Source organism: Marmota monax, unplaced genomic scaffold (assembly GCF_021218885.2).
Source record: "Marmota monax isolate L192 unplaced genomic scaffold, Marmota_monax_Labrador192_F-V1.1 WCK01_AAM20220418_F8-fsc00037, whole genome shotgun sequence".
In the NCBI taxonomy this organism is placed as follows: Eukaryota; Metazoa; Chordata; class Mammalia; order Rodentia; family Sciuridae; genus Marmota; species Marmota monax.
In genome coordinates, this window is record NW_026693245.1 from 7217925 (window position 1) to 7238004 (window position 20080).

At 37.0% G+C, this 20080-nt stretch overlaps 1 protein-coding gene across 2 annotated transcripts in view; it reads left to right on the forward strand.

The window, feature by feature from the left end:
* Ndufs4 (NADH:ubiquinone oxidoreductase subunit S4) overlaps positions 1-20080 on the forward strand; it is a 107443-nt gene that overhangs the window by 24704 nt on the left and 62659 nt on the right. The gene's annotated exons all lie outside the window — the stretch shown is intronic.

Below are 20080 nucleotides of genomic sequence, written 5' to 3' on the forward strand. Positions count from 1 at the left end.
AAAGTATCACCATATTTCGAGTTATATAGACATGCACTAGAAGTTTTTAAAAAGTGTATAATTTTGGAAAATTTGCTACATGAGGCAGTACAAATGAATAATTATATTGAAGTTCAACAGTTTCAATCTGGACTTCTAGAATTTTGTGAAATGGGTGGTTAATATATACAGACATAGTATTTCTACATACATATGTGAAGAGGCTTTCTCTAGGCAAAGTTCTGAATCTTCAGCTTAAACAAACTTTTGCATTTGTTATTCTTTATTGGTAGTAGAAACCAGGGTTCAACAGTTTCTTCACAAGGTATACTCTTTATTTTTAAATTATTGTAAAATATAAAATATACATACAAATTTGCCATTTTAACCATCTTTAAGTATAATTCATTGACATTTAGTTTCATGTTGTTATGCAAAACCATCACCACTGTCCATCTCCAGAACCTTTTCATCATCCCAAACTGAAACTCTACCTATTAAACAATAACTCCAGTCACCTTCTCCCATCCCCTGCCTCAGGCAACCACCACTCTATTTTCTTTAAGTTTGACTAACTCTAGACTCTTTATATAAATGGAGTCATATACTGATTTTTCTTTGTGTTTGGCTTATTTCACTTAATGTCTTCGGGGTTCATTTGTATTGTAGCATGTGCCAGAATTTGTTTCTTTTTAAAGGCTAAATAATATTCTGTTGTATATTTATACTATGTTTTGTTTATTCATTCATGTGTCAGTGAACACTGGAGTTATTTCCACCTTTTGGCCACGGTGAATAATGTTCCTATAATCATGGATATACAAATGTCTGAGTCTTTGCTTTCAATTTGTTTGATTAAATACCCCAAAGTGGAGTTGCTGGATCATACAATCATTTCAAATATTTTGAGGAATTGCCACACTATTTTCCATAGTAGTTGCATCATTCTGCATTACCACCAGAAGTAAACACAAGGGTTCTAGTTTCTCCACATCCTTGCCAATAGTTGATAACTTTCTATTTATTTTAGTAATAACAACCATCTTTGTTTGTTTGTTTGTTTTGTTTTGTTCTTTTTTCCATACTTGGGATTGAATCCAGGGATGCTGTACCACTGAGCTACATCTCCACCTCTTTTTTATTTTGAGACAGAATCTCACTAAATTGCTGAAGCTGACCCCAAACTTGTGATCCTCCTGCCTCAGCCTACTGAGGTGCTTATAAGTTCACATCACCACTACAAATGGCCATTCATTTCAATGGGTATGAAGGAGTATCTTGAGGAGTTTTTGATTTGTTTTGTTTTCCCTAACATTCTGGCACACATTTTTGTGTAGACTTAAGTTTGTAGTTCAGGAACACAATTACTCATTATATGTTGAGACCATGGTTAGCTTTGTAAGAAACTGAGACTTATCTTTTAAAGTGACTATTTTTGTATTCCCATTAGCTTTCCTATTAGATTTCATGTTCTTCTCATTTGGTGGTCTGTGTTTTGGATTTTAACTATTCTAATAGATGATCAGTATCATTTCACTATTGTTTTAATTTGATTTCTAAATGATGTATGCAGTTGAACATGTTTTCATGTGCCTGTTCATCATTCATATATCTTTTTTTTTAAATTTTTTATTGTTGGTTGTTCAAAACATTACAAATTTCTTGATATATCCTATTTCACACTTTGATTCAAGTGGGTTATGAACTCCCATTTTTACCCCATATACAGATTGCAAAATTACATCAGTTACACATCCATTGATTTACATATTGCCATACTAGTGTCTCTTGTGTTCAGCTGCCTTTCCTATCCTCTACTATCCCTCCTCCCCTCCCCTCCCCTCTTCTCTCTCTACCCGCTCTACTGTCATTCATTTCTCCCCCTTGTATTATTTTTCCCTTTCCCCTCACTTCCTCTTGTATGTACTTTTGTATAACCCTGAGGGTCTCCTTCCATTTCCATGCAATTTCCCTTCTCTCTCCCTTTCCCTCCCACCTCTCATCCCTGTTTAATGTTAATCTTTTTCTCCTGCTCTTCGTCCCTACTCTGTTCTTAGTTACTCTCCTTATATCAAAGAAGACATATGGCATTTGTTTTTTAGGGATTGGCTAGCTTCACTTAGCATAATCTGCTCTAATGCCATCCATTTCCCTGCAAATTCTATGATTTTGTCATTTTTTAATGCAGAGTAATACTCCGTTGTGTATACATGCCACATTTTTTTTATCCATTCTTCTATTGAAGGGCATCTAGGTTGGTTCCACAGTCTTGCTATTGTGAATTGTGCTGCTATGAACATCGATGTAGCAGTGTCCCTGTAGCATGCTCTTTTTAGGTTTTTAGGAAATTGACCGAGAAGGGGAATAGCTGGGTCAAATGGTGGCTCCATTCCCAGCTTTCCAAGAAATCTCCATACTGCTTTCCAAATTGGCTGCACCAATCTGCAGTCCCACCAGCAATGTACAAGTGTACCCTTTTCCCCACATCCTCGCCAGCACTTGTTGTTGTTTGACTTCATAATGGCTGCCAATCTTACTGGAGTGAGATGGTATCTTAGGGTGGTTTTGATTTGCATTTCTCTGACAGCTAGAGATGGTGAGCATTTTTTCATGTACTTGTTGATTGACTGTATGTCCTCCTCTGAGAAGTGTCTGTTCAGGTCCTTGGCCCATTTGTTGATTGGGTTGTTTGTTCTCTTATTGTCTAATTTTTTGAGTTCTTTGTATACTCTGGATATTAGGGCTCTATCTGAAGTGTGAGGAGTAAAGATTTGTTCCCAGGGTGTAGGCTCCCTATTTACCTCTCTTATTGTTTCTTTTGCTGAGAAAAAACTTTTTAGTTTGAGTAAGTCCCATTTGTTGATTCTAGTTATTAACTTTTGTGCTATGGGTGTCCTATTGAGGAATTTGGAGCCCGACCCCACCATATGTAGATCATAGCCAACTTTTTCTTCTATCAGACGGCGTGTCTCTGATTTGATATCAAGCTCCTTGATCCATTTTGAATTCACTTTTGTGCATGGCGAGAGAAAGGGATTCAGTTTCATTTTGTTGCATATGGATTTCCAGTTTTCCCAGCACCATTTGTTGAAGATGCTATCCTTCCTCCATTGCATGCTTTTAGCCCCTTTATCAAATATAAGATAGTTGTAGTTTTGTGGATTGGTTTCTGTGTCCTCTATTCTGTACCATTGGTCCACCCGCCTGTTTTGGTACCAGTACCATGCTGTTTTTGTTACTATTGCTCTGTAGTATAGTTTGAAGTCTGGTATCGCTATACCGCCTGATTCACACTTCCTGCTTAGCATTGTTTTTGCTATTCTGGGTCTTTTATTTTTCCATATGAATTTCATGATTGCTTTCTCTATTTCTACAAGAAATGCCGTTGGGATTTTGATTGGCATTGCATTAAACCTATAGAGAACTTTGGGTAATATCGCCATTTTGATGATGTTAGTTCTGCCTATCCATGAACAGGGTATATTTTTCCATCTTCTAAGATCTTCTATTTCTCTCTTTAGGGTTCTGTAGTTTTCATTGTATAAGTCTTTCACCTCTTTTGTTAGGTTGATTCCCAAGTATTTTATTTTTTTTGAAGATATTGTGAATGGAGTGGTTGTCCTCATTTCCATTTCAGAGGCTTTGTCGCTGATATACAGGAATGCCTTTGATTTATGCATGTTGATTTTATATCCTGCCACTTTGCTGAATTCATTTATTAGCTCTAATAGTTTCTTTGTAGACCGTTTTGGGTCTGCTAGGTATGGAATCATGTCACCTGCAAATAGTGATAATTCAAGTTCTTCTTTTCCTATTTTTATGCCTTTAATTTCTTTCGTCTGTCTAATTGCTCTGGCCAGTGTTTCGAGAACTATGTTGAACAGAAGTGGTGAGAGAGGGCATCCCTGTCTTGTTCCAGATTTTAGAGGCAATGCCTTCAGTTTTTCTCCATTCAGAATGATGCTAGCCTGAGGCTTAGCATAAATTGTTTTTACAATATTGAGGTATGTTCCTGTTATCCCTAGTTTTTCTAGAGTTTTGAACATAAAGGGATGCTGTACTTTGTCGAATGCTTTTTCCGCATCTATCGAGATGATCATATGGTTCTTATTTTTAAGTCTATTGATGTGGGGAATAACATTTATTGATTTCCGTATATTGAACCAGCCTTGCATCCCAGGGATGAATCCTACTTGATCATGGTGTACAATTTTTTTGATATGTTTTTGTATCCGATTCGCCAGAATTTTATTGAGGATTTTTGCATCTAGGTTCATTAGAGATATTGGTCTGTAGTTTTCTTTCTTTGAAGTGTCTTTGTCTGGTTTAGGTATCAGGGTGATGTTGGCCTCATAGAATGAATTTGGAAGTTCTCCCTCTTTTTCTATTTCCTGAAGTAGCTTGAAAAGTATTGGTATTAGTTCCTCTTTAAAGGTTTTGTAAAACTCTGCTGTATACCCATCCGGTCCTGGGCTTTTCTTAGTTGGTAGTCTTTTGATGGTTTCTTCTATTTCCTCAATTGATATTGGTCTTTTTAGGTTGTCTATATCCTCCTGACTCAATCTGTGCAGATCATATGACTTAAGAAATTTATCGATGCCTTCACTATCTTCTAATTTATTGGAGTATAAGGATTCAAAATAATTTTTGATTATCTTCTGTATTTCTGAAGTGTCTGTTGTGATATTGCCTTTTTCATCCCGTATGCTAGTAATTTGAGTTCTCTCTTCTTCTCTTTGCTAGCATGGCTAAGGGTCTGTCGATTTTGTTTATTTTTTCAAAGAACCAACTTTTAGTTTTGTCAATTTTTTCAATTGTTTCTTTTGTTTCGATTTCATTAATTTCAGCTCTGCTTTTCATTATTTCTTGCCTTCTACTTCTTTTGCTGTTGTTTTGCTCTTCTTTTTCAAGGATTTTGAGATGAAGTATGAGATCATTTATTTGTTGGTTTTTTCTTTTTTTAAGGAATGAACTCCAAGCAATGAATTTTCCTCTTAGAACTGCTTTCAATGTGTCCCATAGATTCTGATATGTTGTGTCTGTGTTTTCATTTATCTCTAAGAATTTTTTAATTTCCTCCTTGATGTCTTCTATAACCCATTGATCATTCAGTAACCTATTGTTCATTCTCCAAGTGATGTGTGCTTTTTCCTTCCTTCTTTTATCGTTGATTTTCAGTTTCATTCCATTATGATCAGATAAGATGCATGGTATTGTCTCTACTCCTTTATATTGTCTAAGAGTTGCCCTGTGACATAATATATGATCTATTTTTGAGAAGGATCCATGTGCTGCTGAGAAAAAAGTGTAACTGCTTGATGTTGGGTGGTATATTCTGTATATGTCAATTAAGTCTAGGTTATTAATTGTGTTATTGAGTTCTATAGTTTCCTTATTCAACTTTTGTTTGGAAGATCTGTCCAGTGGCGAGAGAGGTGTGTTGAAGTCTCCCATGATTATTGTATGGTGGTCTATTAGACTCTTGAACTTGAGAAGAGTTTGTTTGACGAACATAGCTGCACCATTGTTTGGGGCATAAATATTTATGATTGTTATGTCTTGTTGGTGTATGGTTCCCTTAAGCAGTATGTAGTGTCCCTCTTTATCCCTTTTGATTAACTTTGGCTTGAAATCTATTTTATTTGATATGAGTATGGACACTCCTGCTTGTTTCCGAAGTCCATATGAGTGATATGATTTTTCCCAACCTTTCACCTTCAGCCTATGTATGTCTTTTCCTATCAAATGCATCTCCTGTAGGCAGCATATTGTTGGGTCTTGTTTTGTGATCCATTCTACTAGCCTGTGTCTCTTAATTGGTGAGTTTAAGCCATTAACATTTAGGGTTATTATTGAGATATGGGTTGTTCTTCCAGCCATATTTGTTTATTTCTGTTACTAAACATGGTTTGTTTTCCTCTTTGATTATTTTCCCCCCCTTTACTGTCCTACCTCCCACTGTTGGTTTTCATTGTTATTTTCCATTTCCTCTTCCTGTAATGTTTTGGCGAGGATGTTTTGAAGAGATGGTTTTCTAGCTGCAAATTCTTTTAACTTTTGTTTATCGTGGAAGGTTTTAATTTCATCTTCCATCCTGAAGCTTAATTTCGCTGGATACACAATTCTTGGTTGGAACCCATTTTCTTTCAGTGTTTGAAATATGTTATTCCAGGATCTTCTAGCTTTCAGAGTCTGTGTTGAAAGATCAGCTGTTATCCTGATTGGCTTACCCCTAAATGTAATCTGCTTCCTTTCTCTTGTAGGTTTTAAAATTCTCTCCTTATTCTGTATGTTGGGCATCTTCATTATAATGTGTCTAGGTGTGGATCTCTTATGATTTTGCACATTCGGCGTCCTGTAGGCTTCTAGGATTTGGGATTCTGTCTCATTCTTCAAGTCTGGGAAGTTTTCTCGTATTATTTCATTGAATAGATTGTTCATTCCTTTGGTTTGGAGTTCTGTGCCTTCCTGTATCCCAATGACTCTTAAGTTTGGTCTCTTAATGTTATCCCATATTTCTTGGATGTTCTGCTCATGGTTTCTTAACAGTCTTGCTGAGCTGTCTATGTTCTTTTCCAGTTGAAATACTTTGTCTTCATTGTCTGATGTTCTATCTTCTAAGTGTTCTACTCTGCTGGTAGTATTCTCCATTGAGATTTTAAGTTGGTTTATTGCTTCCTGCATTTCTAGGATTTCTGTTTGTTTGTTTTTTATAACCTCTATCTCCCTGTATAGTTGATCCTTTGCTTCCTGGATTTGTTTGTGTAATTCATTGTGGAAGTGATCTTTCATTGTCTGATTTTGCTGTCTAATGTCTTCCTTGATACTCCAGATCATCTGAAGCATGTATATCCTGAGTTCTTTATCTGACATTCCATCTGCTGCAGCTGTTACCTCTTCTAAAGTTGAGTTGACCTGCATTGCTTGTGGTCCTTTCTTTCCTTGTCTTTTCATACTGCTTGCTTTTCTTTCTGCTTGGTGAAACTGTTGTGTTTTTGAAATGTTTTTTTCCCCTATATATTTGTATTGCTCTTGTATAGTTGAAAAGTCTCCCTTGCAGGGTCAGGCGGCGGTCTGCCTACCTTGCAGGCGCGGGCGGCAGCTCTGCTCTCTCCTTACTCCAATTGGGGTGTCGTGACTACCACGCCAGCAGGTCACTGGGCCTGTTCCATGGGCGGGCGGCGGCTCTGTTCTGCCCCTACTCCAATTGGGGTGACGAGTGTACCACGCCGGCAGGCCACCGGGCCTGATCCGCCGGTCTGTCGCAGGTCTGCCTACCTTGTAGGCGCGGGTGGCGGCTCTGCCCTGCCCCTCCTACCACGCCTGTGAACCGCTGGGCCTGATCTGCAGGTTGGTCGCAGGTCTGCTCACCCTGCGGGCATGGGTGGCGGTTCCGCTCCGCCCCCACTCCAGTTGGGGTCACGTGACCACCACACCCGCGGGGCCTGATCCGGGCACGGGCGAAGGCTCTGCTCTGCCCCTACTCCAGTTGGGGTGACGTGTGTACCACGCTGGCAGGCCGCTGGGCCTGACCCGCCAGTCTGTTTCAGGTCTGCTTACCTTGAAGGCGCGGGCGGCGGCTCTACCCTGCCCGTCTTACCACGCCCGTGTACCACTGGGTCGCGGGTCTGCCCACCTTGTGGGCGCGGGTGGCGGCCCCGCTCCGCCCCCTCTCCAATTGGGGTCACGCGACCACCACGCCGGCGAGCCGCTTGGCCTGCTCCGGGCGCAGGCAGCGGCCCGGCTCCGGCTCCTCCCCTCTGGCTCGATGACACATCGAGAGAGACTCGGGTGTCTGTGCCTCACCCTCCCTACCAGGAGACCAACTGTTTCTGTCGCCGCTGGTATTGATGAAGTTCTCTCCTCCGCTGCTTTCTGATGACATCAGATCTCTGCCATGTTGGTATCCTATGCGAATGGCAGCATTTCGTTCCCTTTGCCGGGTAACCAAAGCAACGGGTGAGTCCTGACCGGCCCTCAGCAGGACCCGGACTGAGAAGCAGTTTCCGTGGGCTCCTTAGCCCTGGGCCAGAGCAGTTCCGGGAGCCGGAACTCGGCCGCTCCGTGCTCGGTGTATGCTCTGATATGAGCAGGCTCCAAGAAGCAGTTTCCGCGGGCTCCTTAGCCCTGGGCCAGAGCAGTTCCGGGAGCCGGAACTCGGCCGCTCCGTGCTCGGTGTATGCTCTGATAAGAGCAGGCTCCAAGAAGCACTCAGGCACTGAGCCTGAGTAATCTGTCTGCAAGCCGCAGGCGAATGGCAGCCTGAAATTACCTGTTCTATGGCTGAATGAGCTGCGGTCAGTTGAAAACAGGGATGGTGACGTCAGCTCTCCAAGATGGTGGCCGCTGTCCTCCTCTGTGGTCTGACCGGTGTGGAGAACCGAAATGGACCGCTTCCTTCCCCCGTCTCGAACCCAGAATTCAGCACTGAGTTCGGTGCTTGCACGGCTGGCAGAAGCTGCAGCGCTGTATCCCTGCACTGCTATCTCCTCGTTTCCCAGCATGCGCTGCAGACTCTAGCCGCGGGGCAATTTGCTGAATAAGAGTCCCTGTAGCCGATCCTCGTGCGATGGAAATCCTTCCTCCAGGTTCTGGAGCACCCCACTATTTCTGGAAATTCCTAACAAGATAGCCTTTAGCCGTCCTGACTCGTCATACTCCCACACAGTGACGAAGCACACGGGGACAATGCACTCCCCTCGCCGCCATCTTCTCCCCCCATCCCTAATGGTTCATATATCTTCTTTAAAAAAATTTTTTTTGTAGTTGTAGGTGAACAGACTGTCTTTATTTTATATCTTTATTTATTTATTTATTTTTATCTGGTGCTGAAGGTCAAACCCAGTGTCTCACACATGCCAGGCAAGTGCTCTGCCACTGAGCTATAGCCGCAGCCCCTGTATATCTTCTTTGGTGAGATATCTGATCAGATCCTTTGTCTGTGTTTTAATTGGGTTGCTCTCTTGTTGAACTTTCTTTTCTTTCTTTCTTTTTTTTTAAATACTTATTTCTTTATTAAATTATTTTTTAGTTGTTGAACTTTCTTTTAATTGTTTGTTTTCTGATGCTGGGGCTTGAACTGGGGGCCTCTCACATGCTACATTGTTCATAGAACTTAGCTGCACCCCCAGCCCTATTTTTTTTTTCTAATAGTGCCCTTGGTATTGCTTCATTTCTTTCTTTCTTTCATTTTGTAGATGGGTACCTTTATTTTATTTTATTTTTTTAATGTGATTCCAAGGATCCAACCCAGTGCCTCACATGTGTGAAGCCAGTGCTCTACCACTGAGCCACATCCCCATCCTGCCCCCAGCCCTATCTTTAAATTTTATTTTGAGACAGTATCTCACTGAGTTGTTCAGGCTGGCCTCAAAATTGTGATCCTCTGCCCCCCCCCCTTTTTTTTGTGACAGTGATCCTTTATCAGATATGTGTTTTACTCATTGTTTTTTTCCTCAGTGCGTGGCTTGTCTTTTTTTCTCTTAATATATTTCACAAAACAGGAACTTTTAATTTCAATGAAGTGCAACCTTACCCCTTTTTTCCTTCATGGATCATGCTTTTGGTATCTAAAAACTCAGTGCCAAACCCATGGTCACCTATTTTCTTACATTGTCTTTTTAGAAGCTTGGTATTTCTGTTTTGAATTAATTTTGAGGTTTTTGTTTTGTTTTTGTGTGGGTTCTGGGGATTGAACCCAGGATCTCACACATGCTAGACAGGGTCTGTCTTTGGCTACACTGCCAGCCCCTTGAATTAATTTCTGTGAAAGCTGGAAGGTCATTGTATATATTCATTTTTTGCAAGTTGATGCCTAGTTGTTCTAACACCATTGAATTGCCTTTGTTCCTTTCTCAATAACTTTATGTGTTGGCTCTATGTAAATAGTTTATTTCTGGGCTATCAGTTCTGTTCCTTGACCTGATTATTGTTTAGACACTACAATAGTGTCTTTATTTTTAATTTTTTTTCTTTTAGTTGTAGGTGGAAACAGTGCCTTTATTTAGTTTATTTATATGTAGTGCTTGTTGGGAAAAGTATAAACGGCAGCCGCACCCCAGAGAAAAACCCCAACATGGCGCCTAACCACCTCCTCTTCCTACTTTCCCCTTTTTCTCACTGGCGCGAAAATTTCCCGCCCGTGTGAACTCTCTCTCTGGCGGGGAACCTTAGCCCCAATAAGAACTAATTCCTGGGCTCTGGAGCTGATATCTGGAAGAACTTGCCAATAAACGGGTGGTCTGCCATTTATCTAAGCCCTGCCATCTCCCCTTAGATCTATATAAGCACACAGCCTTTTGCAATAAAATTGGAATTCTCCTGGCGAAGTGTCTTTGCATGGGGAATTCTTTCAGTGCTGAGGATTGAACCCAGGGCCTCACACATGCTAGGCGAGCGCTCTACTGCTGAGCCACAACCCCAGCTCCCCAATACTGTCTTTATTATGTTATGTTCGAATTCGGGACCCCCAGAGACCCAAGATCGATGTAAGCAGCAAAGAGGTGTTTATTGCCAGCTAACTTGGTCCTCCGCACTTTAGGAATCTTGTTAAGGAAGTCTGTTCCTTTGCCAACATGTTGGGCCTATATTTTCTCTTAGCAGTTAGTTTCTAGGCTAATTCCTAGGTCTTTGATTCAGTTTGCATTGACTTTTGTTCAGGGAGAGAGAGAGAGACATTAAGTTTCATTCTTATACATATGGATTTACAATTTTTCCAACACCATATGTTGAAAAGGCTATCTTTTTTTCAAAGTATATTTTTGGCACCTTTGTCTAGTATTAGATAACTGTATGTATGTGGGTTTGTCTCTTTGTCTCTAATGATCCTTTGTATTTCTGTGGTATCAGGTGTAATGTCTCTTTTTTTCATTTGTAACTGTATTTGTTTGGGGTTTCTCTTGCCCTGCACCCTTCAGTCTACCTAAATAAGTTTATTGATTTTGCTTATCTTTTTTTTTAAACCAACTTTGTTTCATTGATCTTTTGTATTATTTTTTAGTCTCTATTTTGTTTATTTCTGCTCTGATTTTTGTTATTTTTTTTCCTTTTAATTTTTGATCTCTTTTTCTTTTTAGGTCCTTGAGATATATCATTAGGTTGTTTGGAATCTTTCTATTTTTTTTAATGTAGGTGTTTACTCCTATAAATTTCCTTCCTAGTACTGCTTTTGCTATATCCCATTGTTCCTTCAGTAACATGTTACATCTCCATGAATTTATATAATTTCTGAAGTTTCTTTTGTTGTTTATTTGTAGCTTTATTCCGTTATGCCAGAAAAAGATGCATGATATAATTTTGACTTTTTAAAATTTGTTGAGATTTGTTTTGTGGCTTGATATATGGCTTATGTTAGAAAATGTTCTATGGGCTGATGAAAAGAATTTGTGTTCTGTATCTGTGAATGTTAAATCCATTTGGTCTATAGTATAGTTTAATTCTGATGTTTCTTTGTTGATTTTTTGGTCTGGATTTTTTTTTTTTCCTGGATAAAGAAAAAGATTCTCTTGAAAGACATTTGCCAGAGCACTCAAATGAGTCAAGCACAAAGAAGAAAAGGATAGTAATAATTGATGGTGAGAGGTACTCTTCTGGGACTGTATGTTAATTCATTTAGTTCTTTTTGTTCAAACTAATGAGATAACTTCTGCTGTTGTTCCCCATTTCTAATAAGGAAGTTGAGGAATAGAGAGGTTCTCTTACTTACTGCTCTAACTCATACAGTATGTAAGAGAGGATGCCAGGGTTTGAACCCCAGCTGTCAGACTCCAGCTTTTACACTTAATAGTTTAGATGTTTTGTCCATCAATACAAGTGGAGTGTTTATGTTTCCCACTACTATTCTATTTGACTCACTTTCTTCCTTTAAAACTAATAATATTTGTTTTATGAAAGTGAGATGCTCTGACATTAGGTGCATATGTAGTTGTGATTGTTATATCTTATTGAATTCATCTCTTGATCATTGTACGGTGAACTTTTTTCTTTTCTTTCAGTTTTTGTTTTTAAGTCTACTTTGCTATAAGAAGAGCTACACCGGCTCACTTTTGTTTTCCATTTGTTTTCTTTCAGTTTGTATGAAATATCTATTTCCATCCTTTCACTTTTGGTCTGTGTGTGTCTTAATTGGTAAAGTGAGTTTCTTGTAGGCAACGTATCATTGGATCTTGTTGGTGTATCAATTCAGCTTATGGGAATTGGGGAATTTAGTTCACTTATATTCAAACATGTAGTTATTCCGCTATAAGTGTCAAGTGTGTTGTAGAATGTATGAAAATGTTGTTTTATCCAGTTGCAAAAATTCCCTTGTTTCTAGTTTGTACAAAGTTTTTAGCTCGGATATGTGTTTTGTCAGATTCCTTTTATATGACAATTAGTATGATCGTTTGATTTTTCTTTGTTAGCCTGCCAGTGTGCTAGAACAAATTAATTGATTTTCAAATATTGAGCAAGCCTTGCCTACCTGGAATAAATTCAATTTGGTCATGGTGTATTCATCTTTTTTGACATATTTGGATTCACTGTGCTAACATTTGTTGAGGATTTTTGTAGCTATGTTCATAAAAGAATGATCTGTAATGTTTATTTCTTCCAATGCCTTTATCTAGTTTTGATATTAAGATTATACTGGTCCTAGAGAATAAGTTAGGATGTATTTGTTTGGTATTGTTTATTCTTAAAATGTTTGGTAGAATTTACGTGGAGACCATCTGGGCCCAGTGCTTTCTTTTTCGGAAGGTTATTGATTGAATATCTTTAATCAGATGTAAGTCTATTCAAATTATTTCTCATGTGAATTTTGATACTTTGTGTTTTCAGATGTTAGTCCATTTATGGACTTGAAATATTCATAATTATTTCCTATTATATTTAATGTTCATGAGATCAGAAGTAGTGACACTTGTTTCACTTCTATTTGTGATTTATCTTTTTTTTATTTTTAAACTTTATTAGCCTGGTTAGCGGTATAATAATTTTTTAAAAATATTTTTTTAGTTGTAGTTGGACACAGTATTTATTTTTATGTGGTGCTGAGGATCGAACCCAGTGCCTCACACATGAGAGGCGGGCGCTCTACCAATGAGCTACAGCCTCAGCCCAGGTATAATAAATTTTATTGATCTTTCCAAACCACAGCCTTTTGGTTTTGTTTATTTACCAATTTTCTATTTATAATTTCATTGATAACTGCTATAATATTTAAACTTTTTTCCTTTTGTGTTAGGTTTATTGCTCTTTTTCTTTCCTCTTATTTCTTATGGTATGGAAGCTTAGATTATCAAATTTAGACCTTCTTTTCTATTGTATGTGTTCATTGCTATTAATTTTCCTCTCAGCACTGCTGTTGCCGCATCCCACAAATTTTGAAAGTTGTATTTTCATTTAGTTCAAAATACTTCAAAAGTTTTCCTTGGGATTTCTTCTATGACTCATGAATCATGTAGGAATATTGTTTCATATCCAGATAATTGAGGATTTCCAGTTTATGATAATGATTTACAGTTTAATGCATTGTGTGTTTTCTATTCTTTTCAGTTTGTTAAGATTTATTTTATGTCTTAAAATGTCATCTGGTGAATGTTTTGAATTTGAAAAGAATGTGTTCTGCTATTGTTGAATGAAGTAGTTGATAGATGTTATGTTCAATTTGTTAATGGTGCTCCTCAGTTCAACTGTGTCCTTACTGGTCGTCTGCCTTCTGGTTCTTTCAATTACTACTAGAAGAATATGGAAGTTTCCAAGTGTAACAATGGATTTCTAGCATATTTTGATGTTCTCTTGTTAGGTGCAAACACTTTGAAGATGGTTAATATCTTATTTAAGAACTGACCCCTTCATTGTTACATAATGCCCTTCTTTGTCCCTGATAATTTTTCTTACACTGAAGTCTGCTTTTTAGAAAATAAATGTACCTACTGCAGAAAGAGTTGATTAGTGTTAGCATGGTATGTCTTTTTCCATGACAGTTTTTGCTTTCTAATTTCATAGTTTGTGGGAATTTTGTCTTGACTTGGAAGACTTTATCTACCCAATAGTTATTTTTAAGAAATCATATTTTAGGGGCTGGGACTGTAGCTGGTGAGGCCCTGGGTTCGATCCTCAGCACCACATAAAAAACAAAAACAACAAAAAATAAAAATAAAGGTTAAATTCTAAAAAAATAAAATAAAGGCATGCTGCCCATCTGCAATTACAAAAATAAAAATTTTTAAAAAGAAATCATAATTTTAGTATTTTTACACACAGGTGCACATGTATAGTATATATGTGGATACATATATTTTTAAGTCCATCTGGAATTCTTTGTTATACAGTGCAGCTGTTTTAGAAGGGAATTCAGATTTTTTTTTCCCCATGAAAGAATAGCCCGTTGTCTAAATATAACTTCAGACTTCCACCACTAATATGAAATTTCACCTTTATTATATAATGGATCTTCAGATCTGAAGGTCTGTTTTTGTAATCTGATCTGTACTGTTCGATCTATTTGTCTGTGCCTGTGATAATACCCTGGTATTTTAATTACTGTAACATATTATTTGGCAAGGCAAATTCTACTTCTTTATTACTTTTCAAAATTTTCTTGGTTATTTTTGTGAATATTTTTCTTCCCAGTGAGAATCATATAATTTCATAAAAATGTCATTAGGATTTTAACTACTGTTGTATTCAATTTTCAGGCTAATAATTGACATCTTTATGGTAAATTTGCTTCCAGTTATTTGTAAGACATGTGAAAGTACAACAACACAATTTCTTCCTCTAAAACATTTTAGAGCAGTAGAGGTACTGTATTGTTTTGTAGTCATTAGAGTTCAGTGATATAACTTAGCTAAATTTGAACTTATCATATATTCTTTGTGATTTGTAATATAATTATTCTCATTATCATGACATATGTATACTTATTCCCCTTATTTTACTTCATGTATGTTTATCTTGTTAAATTATTGCTATAAATTGAATATATTTCTTTTCTCCTTACATTTTCCATCATTCCCTACAGTTTCTTTATTATTACCTCCTAATACATTGCCCACATTCTCCTCATTACTCTTCATTTCCATTCTAAAGTGTAGTATGTGGGCATGATTACCTTTACTTTTCTTTCACTAGTCTTTCCTTAGTCCATTGGAAAAGATTCAGTTTGGGGCTAGACTTTATCTGAGACACATCTGTTTTTTTGTGTGTGTTTGTTTTTTTGGTAGGGGCCTTTAACCCAGTGTTGCTCTACTACTGAATCACATCCTCAGCCATTTTTTATATTTTATTTAGAGACAGGGTCTTGCTAAGTTGCTTAGGGCCTTGATAAATTGCTTAGGTTGGCTTTGAACTCACAGTCTTCTGCCTGTCTCCTGAGCCTCTGGGATTGCAGGCATGCACCGTAATAGTTCCTGCCACCAGATCTGCCTGGCTCAGAATGAGAAAAAGGACATCAGTAGAAAGTCATTCTTATTTTTTACCAATTTTAACAGCTAAACATTTTAAGATGATATTAAGTACATATTAAGTACTATGGGTAAAGACTAGAAATTGTTGCAATAAATTAGAATTAGGATAAAGGAAATTAGATTCTATAAAGAGATAAGTGAATTTTCTTCACTCTTATTTCCTTTGAAGTAACCAAAGGATTGGTAGAATTTTTTCTTTCATTCGCTCTATTTTTCCCAAATATTAAGTGTTTCCTTAACGCTTTAATTTTCCCATGGACAATTGATTCTGTTTTGCTTTTGCTGAGAGAGTACAATATGATGAACACACTTTAAAGTTTCTCTCTTCAAAATCTTGAAAAGCTTCAAGATCATTAATTTAAAGGTGATTGACTCAAATATCAACATATTTTAGGTCCAAGATGATTATTGTAGCAAGGACAGTGTTTAGTATTATTTATAATAATTTCAGTTAGAACTTTCAGTAATATTTCTTATAGTTTAGCATAGAACTAAACCCTTTCTGATTCAATGGGAATTTGGTTTGATAAATTTTTAATAGATTGAAAAAAAAACATAATTGGCTCTAATCAAAAGGCTAAGTATTAATTAATTCCTTAAAAGATTTCTACAAGATTAGGGATTCCATTTTATCTAAAACTCCAACAGATTATTTCTGGTCCCTTAAGACTACTAATTCACTGTTTATATTTTTATTTTTATTTATATATGACAGTGGAATGCATTACAATTCTTATTACACATACAGAGTATAATTTTTCATATCTCTGGTTGTATACAAAGTATATTCACACCAATTCATGTCTTTATACACGTACTTTGGATAATAATGTCCATCACATTCCATCATCATTTCTAACCCCATACTCCTTCCCTTCCCCCCCCCCATTCCTCCCACGCTCCCTCTCCCTACCCCACTATGAATCAGACTCCTTATATCAGAGAAAACATTTGGCATTTGTTTTTTGTCAGAATGGCAGCTATTATGAATACAAACAATTATAAGTTTTGGCAAGGATGTGAAGAAAAAGGCACACTCATACATTGCTGGTAGGGCTGCAAATTGGTGCAGCCAATATGGAAAGCAGTATGGAGATTTCTTGGAAAATTGGGAATGGAACCACCATTTGACCCAGCTATCCCTCTCCTAGGTCTACTAATTCGCTTTTAATGTTTTTAGCCATATTCGGTTATTTGTAGAGTTAAAAAAAAAAACCCTATAGCTGACATTTCACCAAAGAAAGGCAATATTTATGCACATACTCACCCCCCCCACATATATACCTGTATGTATGTATGTATGTGTATATATATATATATATGTGTGTGTGTGTTTGTGTGTGTGTGTGTGTGTATATATATACACACACACACACACACACACATATATATATACACACACATATATACATACACATGACAAACCACTCCAATATTTGGTTGCTTAAAACAATAATAGTCTACTTAGTTCACAAATCTATAATTTACACTGGCTTTTTCAAGGAAGCTTGTCTGCCAGAATAGCTCAACTTCAGCTAGAGGTCCAACATAACTTACTTACATAACTTGTAAAGTAGTTTTGGCTGTCAGTTCTTCTTTTGGTGTTCTCTCTATGGGACAGCCTCATCTTCCGCACAAAGTGATGGCTGGGTTCCGAGTGAAATATCTCAAGAAATAGTGTTCTAAAAGATAGGAAATGTCAACTGCCACTTCTTAAGTCTTGACCCTAGAAACACATAGCCTTCATTTCTACTGTCATAAAGTGATCATGCAGTCAGAGAATTCATATTCTAGGAGGAGGGATATAAATTTCAAGTTCTTAGTGGCAGAGAGGGGGGTCAAAGAAATTTGGAGCCTATTTTCAAACTGCCACAGGAAATAGGGGAGTTTGAAAAAATTATTCTTAGTTGATAAAGTTTATTTGCTCCAAAAGGGGTCAGTGATATCATTCTTATTTGGATGCTTTTTTTTTATTATTACAAATGAGTTCTTTTTATCTTTTTACCATTTAAGATTATGAGAAGTATCTTTTCAGTGTTTGTAAGTTAGACATGGTAGCATATGCTTATAGTTCCAGATACTTGGTAGGTTGAGGGTGGGGGAATGCTTGAGCCTAGGTGTTTGAGGCCAACCTCGACTAGTTGCTGTCTCACAAACAAACAAACAAAAACAGTATTTATATGATCTATATGTACACCTTATAATCCCAGCAACTTGGGAGGCTGAGGCAGGAGAATCACAAGTTTGAGGCAACTTAGACCCTGTCTCAAATAAATATAAAAAGGGTTGGTGGTATAATTCAGTGGTGGAGTACCCCTAGGTTCAATCCCCAGTACTGAAAGAAAAGAAATTCTAAGATGATCCTAATAAGCATTTATTATAGATAGGAAGAAATCAAAAACATGATTCATAAAAGAGAAAATTAATATTGGACTTCTCTGTGAAACATACTGCAAAGAAAATGACAAGACAAGCCCAGGCTGGGAGAAAATATTTGCAAAACATATCTGATAAAAGACTTGTATCTATAATGCATAAAGAACTGTGCAAAATTGTCCAGTCAAAAAGTGGATATGGGTCTGTAGGGTAGAGCTCAATGATAGAGTATGATGTGCTCAGCATGCATGAGGCCCTGGGATCAATCTCTAGCAAATAATAATAATAATAATAATAATAATGATGATGGACTAAAGGTCTGAAAAGACAACTTCTCAGAGAGGAGGTACATACACACATAACACATACATATATATACATGAATGACAAATGAGCAGATAAAAAGATTCACCATCATGTCATAAGGAAATTGCAAATTAAAGCAATAATGATAGCATTGCACACCTGGTAGGATTGCTAGTATCCTAAACATTTTGTATGGTCAAGACTGTACAAAATGCTGGCAAAGATGAAAAGAACAAGTAATCCTATTCATTGCTGGTTGGAATGCAATTTGCAAAATGATACAGCCACATTCAAAGACAGTTTTGCACTTTTTTACAAAGGTAAAACAGTCTTAACAGGATCAGCACTTGTGCTACTAGATATTTACCCAAATGAGCTGAAATTGTATGTCCATACAAGAGCATGCACATGAATGTTTTTAGCATAAATAACCCAATGTCTATCAATGAGTGAATGGATAAAGAAACTGTGGTCTACATATATATTTTTATAAATTGTAACTGCACAGACTTTTTTTTTTTTTTTTTTGTACTGGGGATTGAACTTAGACACTTGACCATTAAACCACATCCCCAGCCCTATTTTGTATTTTATTTAGAGACAGGGTCTGGCTGAGTTGCTTAGTGACTAGCCATTGCTGAGGCTGGCTTTGAACTCGTAATTCTCCTGCCTCAGCCTCCCAAGCCACTGGAATTATAGGCGTGCACCACCATGCCTGGCTGCATAGGCTTAAAGAACAAATTATTTTATGAGTTGAGTAATTATTACATAGAATTTCCATAGAGAATTATTAAAATCAACTAGAACCATACTCCATTTCACTAATAGAATCACGGAGAGTGTCATTACTGAAAGACACTTTAGAACAACATGATTCTTATTTTTTACAGACTTACAAAGAATGAAACTTAGATACAGAGAAGTTAAGGGATTTGTTCATAGATATCTAGTAAATTATAGGACCAGGGTTAGAAATAAGATCTCTTGATCTCCAATCTCTTTCTTACAGGAAACTTATACAGAAAAGCTAAATATAATAAATGACTTTTATACTTTAATAATGGTAATTGATGATAATAGTCATGACCCTCAGACTCAAAATTATCCTTTGGGCTCAAAATTAAGATTGATATTTCAGAAACTGGAAATGAGAACAGACTAATAAAACAAATAGGTAGGCAGAAATAAAGGCAAACTATGAGGCAAACAAAGTTTTTCTTATTTTCTCAGAAGATTACTCAATAGTATGTAAATTTACTAAATTTAAGTAAAATTACCATTTATTTTCTGATGATTACATGTTAATCATTATTTCTACATGCGTGCTTTCAATTATTATGATATATTGCCCAATAAAAAGTGTATCTTTTAATTTTGGCTGTTTTTTGCTTTTGACTATTCTAAATAATGCTGTTGTAAACATTTCTGTACAAGTTTCTTTTCAAGTCCCTACTTTCATTTCTTTGGGGTATATACCCAGAAATGGAATGGTTGGATCTGTGTTTAATATCTTGAGAAACCAGCTTATTGTGTTTCACACTAGCTTTTCGATTTTATATTCTCACAGAGGTTCCAGTTTCTTTACATCTTTGTCAGCACACATATATTTTGTTTTTGCCTAACATTACTGAACTGTGTGAAATGGTATCTCCTAGTATTTTTCTTTGTATTTCCCTGATTCTTAGTAATGTTGAGCATCTTTTCATAAGCTTATTGACTATGTCTTTTTTGTATAAATGTATAAATGTCCTTTTCCTATTTTTAATTGGGTGGTTCTATTTTCTTTTGTTGAGTTTTGTCTTGTTTTGTTTTTCTTGTGGTACTAGAGATTGAACCCAGGGATACTTTACCACTGAACTACATTACCAGCTTTTGTAACTTTTTATTTTGAGACAGGATCTCTCTTACGTTGCTTGAGGACTCACTAAATTGCTGAGGCTGGCCTTAAACTTATGATCCCCTTCCCCTCA